At 35.3% G+C, this 23514-nt stretch overlaps 1 long non-coding RNA gene across 1 annotated transcript; it reads left to right on the forward strand.

Annotated features, from left to right (window-relative positions):
- The first annotated feature begins 5661 nt into the window (after window positions 1–5661).
- On the forward strand, window positions 5662–8273 carry LOC137834501 (uncharacterized). The gene is made up of 6 exons (XR_011084905.1): window positions 5662–6077; window positions 6812–6982; window positions 7346–7420; window positions 7567–7665; window positions 7916–7967; window positions 8055–8273. It is a non-coding gene; the product is annotated as an uncharacterized lncRNA (long non-coding RNA).
- The last annotated feature ends 15241 nt before the right edge of the window (window positions 8274–23514 follow it).

Below are 23514 nucleotides of genomic sequence, written 5' to 3' on the forward strand. Positions count from 1 at the left end.
ACAATAGCATGTTTCACACCTATAGGTTTTAACATCTTAAAGTGCAATTGTGCATCACAATGTAGAACCGAAAAATACCCCAACCACTCGAGGCACAGTCCCCAAATTCTCCAAGAGACCCTACACTCAAAAAATAGATGCCTTACCGTCTCTTCCTCCACACTACAGAAGGGACACCGAGCACACACCATAGGTATACCACGTCTCAAGAGATTGTCCTTAGTAACTATCACATTATATAACACCCTCCAAGCCGTAACTTGTGACGATGGTAAAATCTTTAACTTCTGAAACTCCACAAATGGGTCCCCAACCACTGTAGACTCCTCCCCCAAGAGAATATTATAGGCAACCTTAACAGAAACAACTTGCATCTTTCTTTGAGGACTTGGTTTCTGACGTTGTTGCTGCTAAATAACACAATAGAGTGTAGAGATTACAAACAACGAAGGCAATGGAGAGCAAAAGAGAACAAACAATGAAGTAGAGAAGAGAAAAACAACAATAGCGAAAAAGAAGGCGCAAAGAGAAAAGAGTTGGGGAAGATGTAAATAAACACATAGATGACGATTACTAGGTCATAACTGTCGTCTATTTGGAATGGTCAACTTTAGGTGATGGTTCTCTCCAAAAGTGTCATCTATTTTTAAACAATAGACTAAGATTCTCTAATAAAATCGTCATCTATATGATGTGTTTTTGTATAGATGATGATTGTTATCATAGTTGTCGTTTATATGTTGTTTTTATTTACAAAATTATCACCACATTTTTTTAGATGACAGACTACTCTGAAACGATGTTTATAGATGTCGTCATACAACCTTTTTGCACTAGTGCTTCCACTCTTTTCCGCACCTACATTTCATTGGACAACCCTTGATCGAAACAAGTATTATCCCACAAATTTATCGTTGTAAAAAATACATGAGTTTAGAAATGGAACACTTCCCTGATTATTTGCATGAAAGAGAAATAAATGGTATAAATAAAAGATTTTTTTCTTGAAAAAACTAGTAATTATATTTTTCACTTTTGTGTTATAAAAAATATGTTTTTTAAATGAAATAATGAAGAAGAGAGAATTCATTTCCTTCTTGTTTTATATCAAATTGAGAGGATATTAATTTTCTGAGTTCTAAAAAAAGGTCCTTCCAATTTTGCCTCTGGAATAGATACCAAAAATAAACATTTATATGTGTATTTTTTGTTTCCCAAGTTCTTGCACTCTATTTGTATAAGGAGGATGTGTAAGCCGTGAGAAGAGATGGGGGAAGTAAACTAAACGTACACAGCAACATGTTTTCTATCTTCTCAGGGTTTTGCTGAAATAAATTAAGGTGAAATGTGGACCAGACAGGTTGTAATTTACTGCTTCTGATGTAGGCACAAAAATAGTGAAGCACCAATTTGCATTTATAACTTAATCTCATTCACTCAATTCTACCTAAAGAGACAAATCTTGAAAACGAATACCCTTGCGGGCCTTTGTTCGTAATTTATGGGACACTGCACTCTCGCCACACTAGTTTGGGACAAAAAAAACAACTACTACAAACCAATATTTGTCACTAATGCTTTACTAATGTTTTGTTTCAATTATAGGAGGACTGAACAAGCAAAGAAAGAAAAAGAGAGGGAAAGGTGAGGTTAGATGGATTGAAGATAAAAAACTGAAAAATAAATGAAAAATTTATAATAGATATGATTAATGTAAAAAATAAATTTTTGCTATATTTAAAAATAATAATTTTTTTAAAATAATTTGATATAAAAATAGTTTTTAAAAATATAAATTTGATTTAATATAGCTTTTAAATTAAAATAAAAACTTGTTATCAAATTTTAATAAATAAAAAATTTATATTTTAAAATATAAACATATGAAAGTAAATTATTACTTTATAAAATATAAAAATTTAAATTAAATTAAATAATTTATTTTAATTTACGATTTTAATATTTTATTTTAATTATTTATTTTATCACACTATAATAATATATATTAATAAATATTAAATTAACTTATTTTATTTATTATTCTAAAATTTAATTATTACTTTTTATAATACAAAAAATTGAATTAATAAAATTTAAATTATTTATTTTATTATAACATAAAAACATAATGAGAAGATAATATATATATATATATATATTATAAGTACTTTTTAAAATGTTTTATTTTCGTTTTTCACTTATTCTTTTAATATTGGTTCTTATAAAGAAGAGATTTGCAACAATCCCAAACTAGTTTATAGACAGGCTGGAGAAATAAGGGAGTCATGCACACTTAAGCCATATCTTATGGGTCAGTGAGACACTGACACAGTGAAAAAGATAAGCTGCATGAATAGAAAGTTCAGCTGCATTGATATTGCCGACTATAACTCTACCATACATTTTTACTCTACTATAGGATAACTCTTATCATCAAAGATAAACACAAGAAAAAGAGATACAAATATTGAATAAGACATAAGCTTTATACTTTTCTGAATCAATGTTGGTATGTAAAAATATATTATATTATTTCCATAAGCTGTAGCATGAAGGAAAATATTTTCTTTTTTTATCAGCAGAAGGAAGAACTACCCATCCATTAGTAAAAACCAGTAGTCCTGAACAAGGATTATTTCCATTGTGAAACCATTCTTACACCTTTCATTTGAGCAATCTTCAATTATATGCACTTCCAAGAATATATTAATATTAAACATTTATACCTTCTTTATTAAAACAAAGCTAAGATTAACTAAGAAAAGATTGCCTAAATGCAAAGTCAGGAAAAAAAAACTAGTATATACTGTGTGATTAGGTATTTGACTCTAAAAGAATCTCAGAGATCTTTTTCTGTATTTTTTGTCCTTTGGATGTCAGTTCGTGAAGTTTCTTGTTCTTGCAAAACACTATACCTCAAAGAATTACCAATCTACCATCTTGAAAGGAACTTAAAATAGAATGTATCCATTAATCAATATAGCAGTATATAACTTTTTAACTAATGATTTAGCAGTTACTAATAAATTTACTTCTGTAAGAAAGAAAAACTTTGTGCAGGAGAACTATACGTAATTAATGCAATGTGAGAATCTTACAGGATGAGATTGGTACAAGTGTTTTTGGTTGAATTGGGTTGTGAGGACAACATGAACAGAGCAATTAAAGGAGTGGAACCCCCAGTCCTAGTGAAAGTCACATGAATTCTGAGACAAAAGAAAGAGAGTTGGCACTTGTCATGGTTATGGTTAAAGAGGTTACAAACTCCCAATGATAAGCCTCCAAACTCCATAATACGAGGTGGTCTAAATCTTTGTCTCATTTGCTGTGGTGACTTTTACCTTAGTAAACCACAATATCCAACACACTTGCGGTTTCTTTCGTTCACTCAATACCTGCTTCCGTGCATGGAGCATTGCTTACTCCACTCCTGTTCTTTCTCCATACATGTGGATACCTTTTTTTCCCTGTTTAAAAGTATTTATCAAAATAAATCATACATATGGAATTAATGTACTCTTAAATTAAAGTCAAATAAATTTTATTCATAACTATAATTTTAATTAGGGTGCTGAGAATAAAATACAAAATATAATTGTAATTGTAATCAAATACAAAATATAGCTGAAATTGAAAAAAAAAAACTAAAACACAATTTTAGTATGCATAACATTAGTATAAAAAAAGAATTGGTACCTCTATTTGTCTAATAAGCTACTTCCAAGTAACTTATGTAACTTGTATATTAGTTTTAAAATGGAAAATATATTTTGCCAGAAATTAAAGTAAAAAAAATTATTTACATAAATTCCTTAATATATATATATATATAATATAAAAAGAAACTTTTGAAAATTAACATTTATGATTTCACATTAATATGCGCGTCAACCTCAAGCTTTAAGTTATGTCCTTTCCACTCCATAACTTAAAAAGTCATTTTCATGTAATTTGAGAATAATTTTTTTTTTTAAATTTGTATTTTAAAATACAAAAAATATATTTATAAAATATATATTTTGTATTTTACATTCCATAATACATCCTTTTATTTTTATATTCTATAATCGGAATATAAAAAAAATTATATTTTTGGAATGTACGGACACACATAATTTTTTCTATTTTTTAAATTCTTTTAATATTTTTTATAATTATTTTTAGGCACAATCTTATCCAGAAAATAAAAAATATATTCTTGAATGTATCAAAATACATTTTTTTTATTTTAAAATTCTTTTGACAGTTAATTTTGAGGCACAAATAATTTTAAAGTTATTTTTTATTTTAAACATAATTAATTTTTTAATAAAAATTTCTTTAATAGTGACAATATTTACGTAAAATAGACATATAATATTTTGACATAAATGAGAATATCTCATATATTAATGATTAAAATTGGTGTATATTATAATTACTAATTTTTAAATACAAAACTAATTAGATTACGAAATTCTCTAACAATTAATCTTAGGTATGGTGGAAATGATTCCCTCATCTTTGACGTTGATAAGTTTCAAATTTTTTAATAATATTTCATATTAAAATAAAGATATTTATGGATATTAATTGATAAAATAATCATAATATAATTCTTAATTTACGAATTTAAACTTTTTTTACATATTTTGTGTTTATAATTAGAATTAGAACGATTTATTTCAAATTTGTGTTAATTTCAGGATTCTAGGAAGAATGGAGACGAAAGGCCAAAAGGATAATAGACAAAGCTCGCACAAACTCACCTTAGCTAGAAGCCCCAGAGGATCGAGCCCAAGCGAGCCCAATTTCGCCTAGGCGAGATCACTCCAGTGACGTTGGACCTTTTTTTGTGCAACTCACTAAGGCGAGCCCAATAGCGCTCAGGTGAGAAGTCACTTAGCCAAAGCCCAATTAGGTTAAATATGATGCTTGAGGCACAACCCTAAACATCATTGAGTGGATTGGAGATCAGTTGGGAGAATAGAAGGTGTTAGAAACCCTAGAGGAGACAACCATTAAGGAGAAACATCTTGTATCTTTTTTTCTTTCTCTCCCTGCTTGTAATAGCCAACATGAGTGGCTAATTATGCATCTACATTCGATTATGCATTGCAGAATACAAACAAGAAGATCTTCCTGAATATACCCTGTATTTATTCAAATGACATTAGACACTTAAAATATTAAAACAAATAATCATGGTAACAATAGACACTACAAAAAATCGTGTAAAAAGTGACAGTTTTAATATGGTGGTTATTAATAACCGTCACAAATTTCAGTATAATACGTCATTTGACTAACTGTCACAATTATCTTTTAAAATATGTCATTTTCAACTGTCACAATTATCCTTCAGAATAAAAACAAGTTTTACTTCCCTCATTATTCCCAATTATTTTTGAAAATATAATAATGATAATAATAATAATAATAATAATAATATAATAATAATGATTATAGTAATAATAATAATAATAATAATAATGATAATAATAATAATAATAATAATAATAATAATAATAATAAGAATTAACCTCTTACCCTTATTTATATGAAATATTATACAAGGTTGATTATTTTTAATATTTTATATTTATAAAATTGGAATCGGAAATTTTGGTGACGACAAGGTGGGAAGGTTAAGGCGGAAGGGAAAGTAACTACTGGCACTTTGATAGAGCGCCAACAGAGTTGTAACACCTCCATCTTCATTGTAGTCACACAACACCCTCAGTTACAAATTCATACTACCAAGCTCGTGAGCAAGAAAAGAAACAAATAAACCTCTCTCTCTCTCTACGATTATTGATCTCAGGAGAAGAGAGATTGTGATTTGCGATTCGCAATGGCTTCCACCCCAATGTGGTTCTCCGCTACTTCCATCGGTGCTCAGGTGCTTCCCCGCCGTAACTCCCTCGCCGTGCTCTTAACCGTCTCTGCGAGATCCTTCGCAAAATCGAGGCTCAGGTTTATCGGAAGAAGCTCCAACTTGAGCTTCCTCCGTAGGCGAAACTCTTTCTCCGCTGTGAAGTGCGTCTTCGGTAGCGAGGCCAGTAACACACTACACGATCTCGTGGTTCAGCAACAAGGTCTGAAGTTTTTGCTTCTCTCTATATATATATATTTATGTACATATATGTGTCTGTCAGTCTGCATTTTTTAGCTCTGTGAACTTCTTGAAAGTTTAATTAAGCGTGTGGATTTGGTTGCGATAGAGTGAGAGTTGCAGTTTAGAATTGAATTGGAGTTCTAGTGTGTTGGAAGTAATTTCTTACAATTCAAATGACTGAATCTTTTTTCTTATATGTGTTCATCCTATGCAAAACTGAAATAGGGAGGAAGAAAAGTATAAAGCATTAAGAAGTTAGGAATTATAGAATAAAAGAATCTGGATAGGAAACTAACTTTTTATATGTGATTGTTGAACTTTTATTTTCACGCATTCAATGTCCAAAACTACATTCAAGGTCCAAAACTGTTGGTTGCTTTCTGCTATGGTTGTAAAGAAGGGGATGATAGCAGTGCATAGATAAGAATGAATCGACTTCAGATTTCCAAAATTTTAAAATCATCTTTCAAGGATTGTATGATTGTGTAGCCTCTCATAGAGTTGGTTTACTGGTATCTTTGCTATCAAAGATATTGACACCGGCATAAAATTCTGCAACTTGGTATATCAATTGAGATGTCATTAATTAATGTCCTGTCAAGTATGGATATTACTTTTCTGTAGCATATGTTATTATATGTTCTATTTTAATCTAACTTCCCCTGAACTTTTGGTTCACTCTAATGGCATTATTTGCAATATATCTTGTGATAGGCGTGCCCCTTCCATATTCTAGATCTTTCTTCAGATGGTCCATTGATTTTATCTGGAAGATACAAGGGAAGTTTTCCCAAAGATCCTGAAATTAAAGGGGTCTTGGCTGATTTCAGTAATTTTGTGGTAGATATGAAGATTCAAAAGGCTAAGGACATACCTATACAAAGGGTAATTGTCTTGTTTTTCCCCTTTAAACTATATCTAACATTTCTAGAGAGGATGCTCGAATTTTGTTTATGGGTGCTAGAAATCTATTTAGTACTCTGTCGTCTTGAACTTTGAAGGATCTATCATTTCATAAAACATAGAGTGATATACCAGTCACATCTAGTCCTAATTCCATTTATTCTCTTACATTCCATCGTTATGATTTTCTATGGGTACATAATGAACTTTTGCTTTCTTAATCCTTCTAACGTGTGCGTACACCAAAAATAGTTTGCTTCATCTATATACTCTTGCATATTGTAGTTTACCTTCCTTTACTGTTAATTATTATTTTCCTTTCCTGCACTGCTTTTCCTTTAACAGATTTGTGCAAGAGATCAAATAGAGTATCTTACTACTTAAGCATGGTTCTCAAAAGATGAGAGATTAGAACAACAGGTTTGTTATTACTTTTTGTTCTATCACTCCTCGTATTCACATGCTTGAGTTAAAATTTCATCTAGGTTTGTAATGGTTCCTCAATTTGATATCAGGCCATTTCTTTTTTCTCTAATAATTTTTCTTGTGCTATATTTAAATGGTAGGTTGCAATTACAAACGGCTTTATATTCAAGTACACGAGTATGGCAAATCTTGAGAATGATCATCAAAAGAATGTCAAGGAATCAAATGGAAAGAAAGAAGTATGTATCAAAATTTTAGGTTCTTTTTCCTAATAAAATGGATATAATATTTCTTAGTAGATATTTATCCCACCTAAGTGGGAGATACCTTAACCACTTTGGTTGTCATTGTTGTATGTCAGCAGATTTCTTTTCAAAATTACGCTATTCATTTATTACTTTTTTATTTTAATGTAAGAAATGTTTCTTACTCAAAATTTTGTTTTTGATATGCATTTCTTGGATTTATGGAGATTTTGTCCTTTGGCAGGTTTGATGGAGCTGTTCCAGACCCCCGAAATGTTCATACATCCCCCAATGAGGTATTAATATATTTAAATATTTATTGGTGTCTTTTATTTTATAATTATAAACATACAAATTCATTAACTTAAAATTATTTATTTCAGGCATCAGATTATGGAAGTGGTGCTCCATCACCTAATCAAGTAATAGGATCAAGTGTTGCAAGCAAAACTGATTAGGGATGTGTGTTTTAATTTTAAACTTGATTAGGGATGTATGAACTTTTGAATAATTATGTGTTGTAATTTTAAACTTGATTAGGGATGTATGAACTTTTTATATGTTTAAATTTTCAATTACATATAAACTTTTGAACATTATTACGTGTGCTTTAATTTTCAATGAAATGAATGGATGATTATAACTTTATACATTATTTTATTTTATTATGAAAAAGTGGTGGTTAAATTTTATAATGGTATAAAACAGATTATAAAAAAGTGGTGGTTAAATTTTATAATTGTATAAAACAGATTATAAAAAACTGGTGGTTAAATTTTATTTATTCAGAATTAAAATTACGTCAGTTAAAAACTCCACTACTTACGTATATTATGGCGCCAGAATCTTCTTCAATGGATGTAAATTGCGACAGTTATAACTGACACTACTTACATATAAAAACTGTCACTACTTACACTATGTTTAAAGTGGCGGGTGTTGCGGCGGGTAGAGTAAAACCGCCACATTAAACTTTGTGGCGGCCAGTTCTATGGCGGTTTGGAAAACCGTCACAAGCGTATATTGTGGCGGTTATAAACGCCAGTTTATACGAAAATAACCGCCACAATATACACTTTTTTTTGTAGTGAGATTGAGAATAATATAAATTACTCACTGAACAAGCATGCTCCTATTGTGATGTCGGACGTGTTTGGCCGTTACGCGGAATTTGTGGACAACGATGCAACAATATAGACGATTCACTTGAGAAAGTATGTAGAGACATATTGGAACGTCCGAGGGAGGAGCTTTTGATATATGAGATTGATATCTCTCATTTCCATCCCTGGAAAGTGTTCATATATATAAACATGATCCACTGATGGTCATCTCACTAATAGGGAGGTGGAAATTGTTGGTGTCGCAGTGTCACCTTTCCATAAAATTTGAAATGGGATCTTTATCAACGTTCTCATAACTAATGTTGCATAGAAGCAACAACTTGGTGTTAAGCACTACAACCTCAAATTAGGGTCTCAAATTTACTTAACTTGCACCCAAGGGAGACCAACTTCAATTTTTCTTGATCCTCACCCTTCCACAGTCTACAACGTGGTCAATGTAAGCAAGTCCCCCAACAAGTCCTACTTGTTCATTGTGTTCTGTAAGAGTTGGTAGCAATACATGAATTAATGGTAGTGACAAGTTGTTTCCTATCTCTTCTATAAATGGACATTGTTGGTCTATGTTTGACTTTTGCTTGCAATGATCCACCTTTGTTTCTAGCCATATTTCTGCCAACAATAAAGTCCCACAATACAATCAATACTTTATTTTTAAATAAGTTATACATTTTGGATTGTGTATTCCAAAATGTATTTTTAGATTTAGAAAACATAGGAACCACAATACCAATCACGAATAAAAAACAACATATACAATTCCGAGTGGGCTCTCACAGTCAAGAATTGAAGAAGACAAGGGGGCAACAAAGGGGGGAGCAGTGCAAAGAGAAGAAGAAGAAGTGGAGGGAGATGGAAAGGTAGGGTTTAATATAATAGAGGATGGGTAATTTTATCTTTTGACATATCCTATTGAGATGCAGTTTAAATTTATGGGTGTGCAAGAATATAGAGGTCCCTTCATGCATACATTGGCCCATGCTATGTTAGGTATATCCAAAGCTAGAAAGCCCAATTCAAATGACATCTTGTTTTTTTAATATTGTAATCGAGTATTATTTGAATCCAGTGTACGCTTGGACTTCGTTTTGGATGTGCAGAAAGTAGAAAAAATTTAGGATGGAAAAAGTTGGGAAGGAGAAAAAATTGAATAGAAAAATAAATGTTGTAGTATTTTTTTTTTTTGGATTGAAAAAATAAAAAAGAGAATGGAAAAAAATAAAAAAATTTATTTTATTGTTCGGTTAGACAAAGAAAGAAAGAAAATTATATTTCACTACAGAAAAAGATACCCTCTGTGCTCTATATTTTCTTAAAAATAAATAAAAGAAAAAGAGTGATAATGACTGTCAAGTGAAGACTTTGTGATGTATTCTTAAAGACTAAATACAAATCATTGAGAACGTGAGAAAGAAACAATAATTCACAATGATAACTACAACGATAAATACGATATATAAAATGTATATATTGAAATAAAATATCTCTTTTTAGATATAATTATAAATTATAAACAAGTTTTTTGAAATTATTAAAATTTATAATTTTTTATATTTTACTCGAAGATTAACACAGTTTTTCATGATAAATCCCTCTGTTGAAGAGAAAATCAATTTTCTTTTCTCGTGATCTTCTGTTTTTCTCTCCAGTTTCTTGCGCTAACTAGTGAACATAATTTTTTTATTAAATAAGTTTTTGTTGTGTTGAATTTAAAATTTTAAGTTTTAGCTCCCATCATTTATTTATTTTTTTGTACTTGTGAAGTTTTATTCCTCACATATATAATTTTTGATTTGTTATTAAACTAAAAGTTATAATTAATAGGAAGAAGATAATTCTATAATTCTTGATACACTCTAAAAAAGTTGTGAATTTAAGCACAAGGAAATTTTTTTAGAGAAAATTCTTTTACTTTTTTATCCCTTTATATGGAGTTCCTTTACTAGTCATACTTTTGTCTGAATGTTTTTTAAATACTTATTGATAAATAAATAAATGAATTCAGATTTTCATAAATTTCAAATTAATTCATCATAACTTGAAATAATATTTTTTTTTTCAAAAGAAAGTGCAATTAATATTTCATCTCAATTCGATATATATTTTCGTATTTTTTAAAGAAAATTACCATTTTTTTCTAAAAAATTATATTTTAATAATTATCTTTTAATTAAATGATGATACTTTACTAATATTATATTATATTATATATACATTAATATAAAATTATGATTATATGACAACTTTTAATGTGGCAATATAATTTATCTGTGATAATAAATGAGATGGTAATAAATTATAAACACAAAATTACTTGCTTGTTAATTATTTTTTTATCTACATAATAAAAAAGATAATAATAAAATTTTAAATAAGAAATTAATTATTATATTAGTTATTTTTTTACCTATCATAATGATGTATATGATGATAAAATTATAAATATAAAATTACTTATGTCTCTTATTTTTTACCAGTCAGAATATCTATATATAATTTTAGCTATACATTCTTAATGTTAATTTATTTTAATATGTCGGGTTGATCCACTTTTATCCATATAATTTAGGTTTCACCGTGTTGAATTGAATTCAAATAATTAAATTAATACAATTAAAATTTTGACCTGATAAAAATAAAGATAAGAGTAAAATAATTATTTACATTTTTAATAAGTTGTTATATGATGAATCCGGAGTTATACTCATATTTTTATTCAATTGTGAGTATTATATTTTAATTTTATCAATTAGGTATCTTTTAAATTTGTGTTTTAATAATGAAAAGTATATTTAAAGTAAGACTTCGTTGTTACTTATTATCGTAAATATTTTTTTTAAATGAAGCACTGAAACTAATAAAAAAATTGAAGCTATGAAACATCAAATACGACTTATATATTGAGTAGTTTTAATATTATTTTTTAATAGGCAATTAAGTTTACATAGTGAGTTTGAATTGCAAATTTTACATTATAATCCATAAAAATATATAATCCATAAACAATATGAAGTGAGGTTTTGAGCCTCTAATTAAGGAAAGTTATAGCTCGTGTTTACGGCTTCACAATAACAACAAAAGTCACAGCCCTTCTTTCTTGGTTTTCTTTTTTATTCTTTTCTCTTTTTCTTTCTTTTCTTTTTCTTCTTTCTTCATTTTCTTCGCAAACTTCTCTCTTTTTTGCTTGTCAATTTTTCCTTTTTACTTTCTTTCTTCATTTTGAAGGTTGTTTCTCACATTTTTTTCACACACAAATCTTATCAGTTAGAAGACAAAGTAATATAAAACATTTTTAGTAGCTGAGAGAAAAAAAATGCTTGTAGCACTGCTATATATTTTTAGTAGTACAATTATTTGTTCAATGAATTTATCTTAGATCAAAAGTGTTTAGATTCTCATGCATTAATTTTTTAAGATATATTTAATATAAATATTTTGAAAGACATTGATGTACTATTTTGCATCCATTGTTAGTTAGAAAGTGTGTTTGTAATGATAGAAATGTAAAATTTTTGTTTGATGACAAATGATAAATTATGAAAAGAGGTGTCAATCTAGTAAATTTGTATATGTTCTTATAATTTAAATAATTTGGAGTTAACTTACTTTTGTTTGCATTTGTTTCTCATAATGATGATTATAATCGTATTTAATATGAAAGTAGAAAAATTTGCATATCTAGCTGTTAGAGACAAATAAAAAAGATTCTATATTCAATTGATTTTTCCCATAAAAAACTTTTATATATGGTTTTATAAACCCAATAATACGAGAGTCTATTGTATTAAACATGAGTATGCATAATATATATATATATATATATATATATATATATATATATATACTATAAATATGTATTTAAAGTTAGTGTTAATTTAAATAACTTAAAGTTAACTTATTCTTGTTTGTGACTTTTTTTTATCTCATGATAATGGAATATGATTGTATTTAGAATGAGAGTAGAAAATATATTACAAAGACAAGTGTTAGAGACAAATCTAATCTAAAAAGATTCTATGTTGTTGACTGCATTTTATTTGTACGAAAACTTTTGTGTTAGTTTTATAAACTCAATGATTTTTTTTCTTTGATAACTTTTATGTATAGTTTTATAAACCAATTATACAATACTATTGTACCAAACATGAGTGTACATATATACTCTATAAATATGTATACAAAGTTAGGGTGTTATAGAAAAAATTAAATTAACCCAAGTTGTATTTAATACTAGACATATCTTTGGCATGAAGAATAATCATGGATTTAGGAAAAACCTTTCACTTACATTTACTTAGGGGTCATGAAAGTATATTTTGTGAAAGAAAATTACAACACTATTTATTTAAATGAACTAATTTAAATATTTTAACAATGACCCAAACAATTTGGTTATTTATTTGTCGTAAAAATGAAAAAAGTAGTAGACAATGTATAAATCTTTTGGTAAGTTCGAAAAGTGTAAGTTGGGGAGATTTAGAGACAGATTTTTCACTATAGTAAATACAATATTAAAAATAACTTTAAATTTAACTTAATCTAAAACTAATAAATTTTTGTTTTGATAAATTTTAAATGACTTTCACATTAAATTAAAAAATAAACTTTAAGTGTAATTTAATTTTATAAAATCAAAATTATAAAATAAAATTTATATTCACTTTATATATTATTAAGTATTTTTATTTTTGTTCCTCTCGGTTGACTCGCTCCGCCGGTTGATTCCAACAGCTGCTTTGGCTCTTCGATCTTGCCTGAGAATCATACCTTCTTGATCAAGAAACCTCTCACCTGCAAAGACAAAAGGGGCGCCCTAGCGGTCGTTTGCACTCCGACGCTCAAGTCAGTATTAGGGCAAAGAAACACCATGTGTGTATATTAGCTTCAGTCTTAGAAACTGCGTACCTTACTAGGGTTCTTGGCACCCTTTATATAGGCTGAAACTAGGGTTTACCTTTGTGTTGTTACCCTTATCTAGGGTTCCTTGGAAAATGTCCATGCGCCGCTATTTAGGTAATCTTAGCATATCTGGCATGTGGAACCTTCCTTAACTGGAGTGCAATGAATAATAGAGTGGTCGCTTGGGTACCAACTTGTGCACCTACTCTCTAGCGCCATCTGCTTCGTGGGTGTCCTAAGTATTCACGTGCCATGCATGCAGCTTCCCTGGAAACCCTAACCCTAATGGGCTTTAACGCCTCCCAGAATTATTCATACGTGTCGCGCCTTCATGCGCTATACACATCACGTGCATGATCCCTCGTGACTTAGGCTTCCCACACATCTCATGTCTTTAACTGTTAACTTGTCGTAACTCTAGGGCCCACCTTACGTGGCCCTTTACAACGTTCAGGCGACCGATGTCCGATCTTCTCCCTCTAGTGGCGAGGTTTGATATCGATCTCTAACATCGGGGCTTAGGACATCAATATCAAAGACTAACCAATCCCTTGGTAGGTGTGTCTGGGGCCCACCTCACGTGGCCCCCTTCCCCTGCCAAGCATCGGTGCGCGATGTTTGAGGTCAGTCTCTGGGTCGATGACCGAGGACTGGTCAGGACACAAGCCCCCCGACCTCGAACTGTAACTTGTTTCAGTGAAGAGGCTAGGTGATTGCGCTGGGCGACCTACGTGGCACTGGGTAACAGACGTGAACAATACACCGAAGTGACATCTCACCATTCTTCGTTAATCAACGTACACGTGTCAAGATCAACGGTTGGGACTTGTTGGCGCTCGAACTTCTTCGTGCACTGTTAAAACACTTTAACTCTTACGCTTTCCCCACTGTTCCATTACATTCACTTATGCAAACCTTCCCTTAGCATTTCTGCGAAAAACGCTCTCTTCTCTTTCTTCCAAAAGTCAAACCCTTGAACCTCAGCATTCGAAAGGTATGATTTTTATTCCCGATCAGTTTGCCATTTATGATTTCGTCACTTGTAACATGCTTATAACTGCCTGGGACTGTTTATGATTCTTGCATTTCTTCGCGCATTCATTTCTACTGTTCATGTCTCGAGTCTTTGTTTTTTTTGTTTTTCCCTGGTTTCGTCAAATTACGCCACCTCCTCCTCTAAACTTTATCTTTTTCCTTTCCTTTTTAGCTTTCTTATCTAAGATGACCAAACGAGTACCTTCTCCAGCTTCTCCTTCAGACTCCAACTCAACTTCGTTTTCATCCCCTGTTCCAACCTCTTCGCCAGTTCCCCCTCCTTCTGCCTCATTCTACAAGTCCCTATATCGCTGGGCACCGACGGATCTTCTAGGGGTAACATCCACCTTCACATCCCTCGAGAGCATAACGACTTATAGGAAGAAACAAACTTGCCACCCATCGCGCGTCTTTGGCAAAGATCACGATAAGTTTGTGCGGATAGTGGCTTGTCGTGAGGGTGAGCCAGTATGTTTTGATGAAGCCTCTGATCCCGAAGGCCCTTTCTGCTTCATCTATTCCACCATCTTCCGAAGACTAGGGCTTCAATTACCCCTTACTCTCTTCGAGCGCACACTTCTGACCGAGGTGAACGTTGCCCCCGCCTAACTGCATCCCAACAGTTGGGCGTTCGTAAGGGCTTTCGCCATCCTTTGCTACAGCCTCGGCCTTACGCCGTCTATGGATACCTTTCTTTATTTCTTTGAAGTTAAAGACCTTGGGAAGAAGTTGTGGTTCAGCTTCAATGGTGTGGCTGGGAGGGTGCTCTTAACGCTCTTCCAGCAATCATACAAGGGGTTCAAGAAGAACTTCTTCAAAGTCCAAAGCAATCGGAGGGACCCTGCTCTTTTAGATGGGTTTCCCTTATATTGGATGGAGAAGCCAAACCTTCAGAGAGCCTGAAGTCTTGAGGATCTTTCCCCTTAGGAGCGAGGAGTATGCGAGCTCCTCTCTGGACTCTCTGCCCCTTTCAGCACTTTGGAGCTACTCAAGCGTGAGTTTAGCCCAAAAATCTTAAGACATATATCAATATTTTCTTGTTCCCATGCCTCTTGTTTCATTTCATTTTTGCTTTTATACTCGCCTTGTTTATTATCTCCTGTGTTAACTTGTTGCTTTCATGTAGATATGGGCTTCAACAAATACAAAAAGAAGAAGTTGGCCGACCTGCTGGCCAAGCGTCGGGCGGCAACCTCAGCTACCCCCGCTCCCCAACCCATCGATCCAGCCCCTGCCGTTGATGGACAAAGAGGGGTGGTGGCCTTCGAGACCGATGATGAAGACACATGCACCGGTCTCGTCTTCAAAAGGCAAAGGGTTGGCGAGGCCGTGGCACCCTCTGCTTCTGCATCCGGTGGGACCCCGACCTTCATGGACCATCCCCCGAGCGCCTCCTCCCACTCCAACTTGTTGTTCACGAGGGTGGAGGAGAGAGCGCCCCCGAGGGCCAGGAGATGCCTTCTACCTCCCAGCTTCCCGTGCTGCTCCAACGAATATTCAACCGCTTCCAGGACAAGGAGGTGGTGGAGAGCTTGAGCGTCAACCTCTCTCAGGATCGCGTGGTCGACGGTTAGGAGACTTCCTGATCGCATCTAATCTTGCGTTGAGTAGGGCCCAAGAGGCCGAAGATCTCAAGGTTAGGATGGTGAAGCTTGAGGAAGAGTTGTCCACCCAGACCAAGACCTTTGCCAATCGGGAGACCGCCATGTATGTGAAGTTGGCAAGCCTTCGCCAATTTGAGAAGGACGCCAAGAAGGCTCTTCATGACAAGGGCAGGAGGCTATCCAGCTAGAAGCGAAGATCTTGCCTCTTCGCACCAACGTGATCGAGCTAGAAGAGCTGGTGGCGGAGATGAAGGGGAAAATGGCAAAGCTGGAGGAAAGGGCGATCCAGCGAGGTCCTGCTGGGGCAGGTTGAGGGGGAGCTCGGTGAGAAGGTTGAATCCTTCAAGAAGACAGAGGAGGAACTCACCAATGATGTTGCTGACGGTTACGGTGAGAGGTTCCAAGATGCCATCGCTCAGTTTGCCTGCGTGCATCCTGAGGTGGATCTTACCCGTTTCGGCGAGTCTAAGTGCGTTGTTGATGGGCAACTCGTGCTGAGAGAGTAACCATTTGTAACTCTGTCTTTTTGGAAGAACAATTTGTCCTTTGTACATGTGCATAGACCTCTATAAATATTTATCTTTCTTTTAACTGTTTACCTTAGCCGCTTCACTTCTCTGCTTTTGCTCGTATTGATTTCAACTAATAGCGCCTTCGACCTAGGTTCACACTTTAGGTAACACGTTTTGAGTGTATGCCTTATCCTGTGTGCACGAATCCCTTAACTGGCCCAACCTTTGTTCGAGGGTAATCCACTCTTGCTGTTTTTTGATCTTCTTCTCGTGAAGCAAGGCGACCTTGTTAATCTTGTCCCTACCTTCCTTGGATTGACGGGAATACCATGCTGGAAATACTGGTGAACTACACCATTTTTTACTTTGGCTCTGATCTTGATCCTGCATCACAAAGGTAAGGGTGAACTTAATTGGTGAGCCATGCTGTTCTACCTCGGGGTTACTACGCAAGAGGGAGGCCCCCTAAGGAACCATACTTCTCCAGTCTTGGTGTCTCTAACCCAGGCGAACGACTCTTACCAACCTCATCCTTGCTGTACAAAGTCAAGAGGCGGGCCTGAATAACTGGCCGTGACCTTGCTTGTAAAAAGTCAAGAGGCAAGCCTTCAACATTCGAGCCATACTTTTTCTCAGCCTTGGTAAACTTGCGCAAGAGGGAGGTTCATCATCGAACCATACTATTCTCGACCTAGGCGCATTACCTCAAGGAAGAGGTTCATTTGACTAGAGAACCGTACTATTCTTCGCCTTGGTGAACTTACACGAGGGGGGCTTATTAGGAAAACCAAACTACCTCTACTCCCCGTTTATCACTTCAAGGGAGAGGTTCATTTGACTGGGGAACCGTACTATTCTTCGCCTTGCTGAACTTACACGAGGGGGGCTTATTGGAAAACCAAACTACCTCTACTCCCCGTGTTTCACTTTAAGGGAGAGGTTTATTTAACTGCAATGCACATTTCTTAACTGAATAACTAGAATTTTATTCGGGTGACCTCGTTAAGAAACCCTTATACGGGTGGGCCTTCTGCATCACCAGGTCGACGACCTGGAACTGCCGAGGTCGCAGCTTGGAGCTGTACTTGTACTCCACCCTCCTTTTCAAGACTTCAGCCTTAATCCTTGCTTCATCTAGTAGGTCTAGGTTCACCTTTCTTTCTTTGTTGGACTCCTTGACCATGAAGTTCTGGAAACGCGATGAGTTCTCCTGAATTTCCACTGGAATCATAGCATCTGAACCATATACCAAGCTGAATGGTTTCCCCGGTTGTGGACTGAGGGGTGGTGTGGTAGGCCCACACTATGTTCTTCCATACGAAGTGTTGGACCTTGTGGACTGTGAAATGTGCCACGGGCTCAGCCTCGATCCACTTCGTGAAGTATTCTATGGCAACCACGAGGTACTTCATCTGTCGTACCGCCAAAGGAAAGGGCCCCAGAATATCGATCCCCCAGGTATGAAATGGCCATGGGCTGTAGATCGATCTCAACTTCTCTGGGGGCGCCTTGTGCCAATCAGCATGTTGTTGGCACTGCTTGCACCGCTGGACGTACCTCGTACAATTCACCCTCATGGTTGATCAGTAATACCCTGCGCAAATGGCCTTTGATGAGAGGGATCAACCACTGATGTGGCTACCGCATATCCCTTCATGTAGTTCTGCCATGATGCGTGTGCATTGTTCACCGTCTACACATACCAGAATAGGATGGGTGAATCCATGCCTGAACAATTTTCCATCGATCAGGGTGTACTTGCTCAAATTTTTCTTGATTTTCCGAGCTTCTGCAGGTTCTAGCGGGAGTACTTCATCAGTCAAGTAGCGTTGGTAGGCCATCATCTAGGTTTCTCCTGATTCAACCTGGTAAATTTACGACGCTATCTCCCCAACAACCAGGTACCTACTTATTCTGGGTGTTTTCATCGTCTTCTGTGTTAACGACCGATGACTCCTCCTCGTCCCTTCCGATGTGCTAACTTGTTGGACTTCTGTCATATTGTCTGTGGTAGTTCGAGGTGTCTTTAGGGTCTCCTGAATCACTGTCCTCTGCCTACCCCCCTTGCCCGAACTGGCAAGCTTTGCAAGCAAGTCAGCTCGGGCATTCTGTTTTCTGGGTACGTGGACTAACTTGAACGACTCCTTTAGGATTTGGACATATTCCAAGTACGCGGCCATCTGAGGGTCTTTAGCTTGGTACTCCCCCGTGACTTGCTTGTAACTAACAAAGAATCACTCTTTGCCAACAACCCCTTTGCTCCCATCTCTTTGGCCAACAACATTCCAGCGATCAGGGCCTCATATTCTGCTTGGTTGTTACTGGCCTTGAAAGCAAACCGTAGGGCTTGCTCGATCAACAACCCATCTGATCCCTCCAAGATGACACCAGCCCCACTACCTTGATGGTTTGAGGAACCATCTACAGAAAGCACCCATCTGAAGCCCACTCCCTCTTGGTGCGTGGCTGCCGAGGAGAGTTCTACCACAAAGTTAGCGTAAATATGGCCCTTGATGGGGCCTCTAGGCTAATACTGCACGTCAAAATCAGACAGTTCTACCGCCCATCGTATCATTGTGCCTGCCACATCTGACTTTTGCAGGACCTTGCGAATTGGGAGGTCCGTCATTACTATCACGGTGAAGCTCTGGAAGTAGTGGCAGAGTCTTCGCGCGGAGAATACTATTGCCAAAGCTACTTTTTCTAAGGCCTGGTATCTCACCTCTGGCCCTTGCAACACCTTGCTGACGAAGTAGATCGGCCTCTCCACCTGGTCTTGCTCCTGTAATAGGACTGAGCTGATCGCTTTCTCTGTAATCGTGAAGTATAGGCGGAGCAGGGTACCTGACTCTGGCTTGCACAACACTGGTGGACTGGCCAGGTAGTCTTTCAGCTTTACAAATGCCTTTTCGCACTCCCGGGTCCATATGAACCTGCTGTTTCTCTTCAGGCACTGGAAGTAAGGGTGCCCCTTGTCTCCTCCTACCGATACGAATCTGGACAGAGCGGCCATGCGCCTATCAACTGTTGCACTTCTTTCACCGAGATCGGGTTCTTCATGGCTTTTATAGCAGCGTACTTCTCGGGATTTGCCTCTATCCCTCGTTCAGTGAGTAGGAAACCCAGGAACTTGCCTGCCTCAACCCCAAATACGCACTTCTCCGGGTTCAGCTTCAGCCTGTACTTTGCTATCTTGGTGAACAGTTCTTCCAGGTCAGTTACATGTTTCTCCTTCTCATGGAGATGTGCCTTCATAGTTTTCAGATTTTGTTGGTGAATGGCGGAAGCATCATGGATTGAAGATGAAGCAAGGTCCTCCTAAGAGTGGTGGTGACCCTGAAGGTGCATGAGAGGTAGGGATTGAGAGTGGTGAGGCCAATTCTACTTGGAAAGGGAAAATTTGTGAAGATTAAAAGCCTAACCTAGGAGGTTTTGGGCAAGAAGTGAAATTGGCACAATTTGGCAACAATTCACTAAGTATATTAATCTTGCAAAACTAAGAGCCAAGACACTCCTTAAATAGCTTAGGAGGTCAGTTTACACAAGGCACAAAGGAGAGGGAAATTCAAATGTTATGCACATGGAGATAGCGCCTAAAATTTAGCACATGGGAGGTAGGTTCTAGAATTCTATCATGTGCAATGAGATCTAGAACCTTACGCTCCTCTTTGGGCTAAGGTGGGCCGGTCCTAAGTTTAATTAGGAGTAGGAAACTCTAATTAAACTTAGGTTAGCATTTTAGGTACCATTTTGCATGTTCAACAAAATTACAAAAGAAATAATCTATGCTACTTTTGACAAGAATGTAAAAAGCTATTCTACGCTAGAAACTGTTAGAATATATGGCCTTAAACGAGAGGGGGGGTGAATTGTTTAAGGAGGATTTTTGAAAACTTTTAAACTTAGAATGGAAATTCTTTGAAAGAACCTTGATTAAGGATTCAGTTTTTCCAAAACAAACAGCAAAAGCACAAAGCTGGAAAAACAATCGGTTGTTTTAGCGAAACAATCGGTTGTTTATACCAGTTCCAAAATATCAAAACTGAATTAAAGAGATAGGGATAGAGAATTTGTACACAGTTGTTTATATTGGTTCACTCCAAACAAGAGCTACATCCAATCTTCTCAGAAACCCTGAGGATAACCACTAAGCAATCACCACTTGATCACTTACACCACAACCAAGAGAATGACCTTGAACACCTCAAGAAACACACTCTCCTTGGCCAACACTAAGATTGCTGATCTTGAACACCTCAAGAACACACAGCCAATCTCAGCAAAACACACACACGAATTGTTCAGCAGTTTACAAAGATTACACTTGTTACAGATGAATATCTGAAATCAATACAAGTAGAATCCTATTCCAGCACCTTGATCAATCTCTCAACTCTTAAGCAATCTCAGAACTCTTTGAAAAAATCTTAGTTGTTGTTAAAAAAAAAACTTTGTCTCAAGATTCTTAATCCTTAAAAACCGTTTTTCAGAATATATTCAAGAATATAGTTTGTTATCAAATCTTAACAAACTCTTAATTGCATTTAAAATAGATTGGTCAAAGCATTTAATGACTGGAGCGTATTCAGTTAAAGCATTTAAAGCTCAGTCAAAGAAAACAGTTTTTCTGTTATGGTTTCAAAACAAACAATCGATTGTTTCCTCGAATCAATCGGTTGTTTTGTTACTTAACAGATTTCACCATTCAAAAACAGTTTTCAAACTTTCTCAAAACACCTAAGTGTAAACAATCGGTTGTTTCGACCAAACAATCGGTTGTTTCAACTTAGTTTGAAAAACCTTTTACTTTGATAAAGATTGAGATGCTAATTGCTTGAGATTTAATCTAAGGGTGGATTACAACATTAAACTACCCCAGAACAAAGCTTAAACCAGCACAGCAACACACAGCAAAGCAGAGGCTTCAACATCCTTCAAAGGATTTGGATTCTTCAAAACATTGAACACCACTTGGTTCAACAATCTCCCCCTATTTGATGAAGACAAATCCCTGGTGCTTGTGTTGTACTGATTAAATCTGAAGCAGTTCCTGCAGAAAAAGCATTTATACTATCCAAAGCTTCTTACAGTAGCAAGTTAGATTATAACTCTTTAAACATAATAAACAATCGGTTGTTTACACGAAACAATCGGTTGTTTCTATCAGCAGCAGCAGAAAACACTTTTATACTAAGAGATTTAAACATTTTATTGCATATAAGACACAGATATACAAGAACCAATAATTCTCCCTCTATTTGTCTTCACAAATAGACTTTAACATGTATCAAAGACAGATTTAAGAGAGATTATTAAGATCAAGAATACCTAACTCATTTCTTAAGAAGAAAAACCTCTCTTTTGGCAAAGGCTTTGTGAAGATGTCAGCTAGCTGCAGTTTGGTCTCCACAAACTTTACTTCACAGTTCCCATTTTGCACATGATCTCTGATGAAATGATGTCTTATTTCAATATGTTTGGTCCTTGAGTGCTGGATTTGATTTTTGGTAAGATTTATTGCACTTGTGTTATCACACATCAAAGGAACTTTGCTGATTTGTAAACCAAAATCTGCAAGTTGTTGTTTGAGCCATAGGATCTGTGCACAGCAGCTACCAACAGCTATATATTCTGCCTCAGCAGTAGAGAGAGCAACACATGCTTGCTTCTTGCTATGCCATGAGATTAGGCTTGAGCCAAGAAGGTGACAAGTACCACTTGTGCTCTTTCTATCTAGCTTGCAACCTGCAAAGTCAGAATCTGAATAACCAATTAAATGTATTGGAGAATGAGAAGGATACCATAGTCCTACAGATGATGTTCCTTTGAGATATTTTAGAATCCTTTTTGCAGCTTTGAAGTGTGATTCTTTAGGATTTGCTTGATATCTTGCACATAGACACACCGCAAACATGATGTCCGGCCTACTTGCTGTTAGATAAAGCAATGATCCAATCAAACCTCTGTATTTTGTTTGATCTATACTCTTTCCAGCAGCATCTGCATCCATGTAGCAGCTTGATGGCATTGGAGTGCTTGCCTCTTTGCAATTCTCCATTTCAAACTTTTTGAGAATTTCCTTGCAATACTTTGATTGACTTAGGAGGATCCCATCCTTTGTTTGTTTAACCTGCAATCCAAGAAAGAAAGATAGTTCTCCCATCATAGACATTTCAAACTCACCTTTCATTGCAGCCACAAATTCTTCACACAACCTATCTTGTGTAGCACCAAAAATGATGTCATCAACATAGATTTGCACAAGAATTATTTCTGCATTTGACTTCTTGATGAAGAGAGTCTTGTCTACCATTCCTCTTTCATAACCATGTGATAGCAGAAAGTTGCTAAGTCTCTCATACCACTGCCTTGGAGCTTGTTTCAGTCCATACAAAGCTTTCTTCAACTTGAAGACATGGTTGGGATACTTGTGATCTTCAAAGCCCGGTGGTTGATCTACATAGACTTCCTCATTGATGTAGCCATTCAAGAAGGCACTCTTTACATCCATTTGGAAGAGTTTAAAACCACTCATACAAGCAAAAACCAGCAGCAGCCTCACAGCCTCCAATCTAGCCACAGGAGCAAAGGTTTCACCATAGTCTATGCCCTCTTCTTGATTGTAGCCTTTGGCAACTAGCCTTGCTTTGTTTCTAGTGATCACTCCAT

This window comes from Phaseolus vulgaris, chromosome 5, assembly GCF_000499845.2.
Source record: "Phaseolus vulgaris cultivar G19833 chromosome 5, P. vulgaris v2.0, whole genome shotgun sequence".
Taxonomy (NCBI): Eukaryota; Viridiplantae; Streptophyta; class Magnoliopsida; order Fabales; family Fabaceae; genus Phaseolus; species Phaseolus vulgaris.